The sequence below is a fragment of the Cannabis sativa genome, chromosome 3 (assembly GCF_029168945.1).
Source record: "Cannabis sativa cultivar Pink pepper isolate KNU-18-1 chromosome 3, ASM2916894v1, whole genome shotgun sequence".
Classification (NCBI taxonomy): Eukaryota; Viridiplantae; Streptophyta; class Magnoliopsida; order Rosales; family Cannabaceae; genus Cannabis; species Cannabis sativa.
The window spans coordinates 8,067,844-8,069,464 of NC_083603.1; positions in this window are offsets into that span (position 1 = coordinate 8,067,844).

Here is a 1,621-nt window from a genome sequence, read left to right on the forward strand (position 1 = left end):
TTAAAATGTCTTTATGAAATTTGGATGCAGAATAGGTCCATGCTTATAGTCACAAATAATAAGATGAAATAAACATGATGAACAACGCTAGTACCTTTCCTTGAACAGAGATTAGAGCTGCCTCAGTCACTATTCTTTGATTTGAAGGATACATATCCATATACCAAGGACTGAACTCCAACTTGGGATTTGGTTTTCTGGGACCATCTTAACTATGATTCCCATAGATATAAGAAGAAGCCCTGCCCCATGTTGGTTAGTCATTGGCTTTGTAAATATCACATATGAAAGCAACAAAGTTACTGCTTTTCTAACAGTCGTTATTATTAAGAGTATTGTTATTTCCTTATTTTTCCTAAGTGTTCTGTTAAAGGTTAATTGGTTGTTGTACACTTACAGGTTACAGTTAGAGTCTATCCTCTTTTCTCTAACTGTTTTAACGGTTTCTTTACCATAGTTAGTGTGGTACTTATATCCTAGTCTAAGTTGGGTTTAGTTAAGTAGGTCTGGGTTAGTTAGTCTGGTTCATATATATACTCTGCTTCAAGCATTGCTCTGTAACAATTTGTATCACAATTAATGAAGTCTTCTCTCTTCTTTCTATTCCGCAATATGGTATCAGAGCGGGAAAGGAATGCTTTCCCTTGATCCGTTCTTTCCTCTTCGTTCTCGCCGTGCTCCTTCTCCGGCGACGTCCTACGACTGAAGCTGGGCTTGCTCTGTTTCGTCTGTTTCTTTCTTTTCATCCCAGATTTTCTTTCTCGATATATCTTGATTTGATTCTGCAATGGCGACTGATGATCAAAGCTCCACTCATGGTGTCGATAATGATGGCATGTCTACGATTGCTGGAGATCCCCTCAACCCAACGGTGCAACACCATCAAATTCAACAAGCTGTTCAACCAAGAAGCCATCTTGAAGATCCTTCGCATCCGTATTATTTTCATCATGGGGACAATCCTGGTAATGTCCTTGTTTCTCAACTCCTTACTGGACAAGACAATTATATGTCTTGGAGCAGAGCAATGATCTTGGCCATCTCCGTCAAGAACAAGCTTGGATTCTTGGATGGTACCATTCCTAAACCCCTTTCTTCTGATCATATTATGTACAATGCATGGTTTAGGAACAACAACATAGTTATTTCCTGGATTTTGAATTCTGTGTCTAAAGAAATTTCATTTAGTATATTGTACGATGAGTCCGCTGCTGCCATTTGGTCTGATCTTAAGGTTCGTTTTCATCAACGAAATGGTCCTCACATATACAACCTTAGGAGAAGTCTAATGAATTTAAAACAAGAGAATCAAACAGTCAGTATGTACTATACGAAATTGAAAACAATATGGGAACAATTGTCCAATTATAGGCCAGCTTGTGTTTGTAATGGCTGCACTTGTGGTGGTGTCAAGAAGCTTCAAGAACACCACCATATGGAACATATAATGTCATTTCTTATGGGACTTTCAGATTCTTTTTCCCAAGTCCGTGGGAGTATATTAATCATGGATCCCTTACCCGAAATCAATAGGGTTTTCCACCTTGTCACTCAAGAAGAAAACCAAAAGAGTAACTCAAACACTCCTTCGGATCCCAATCCTGGGATTGCTTTTGCTTTT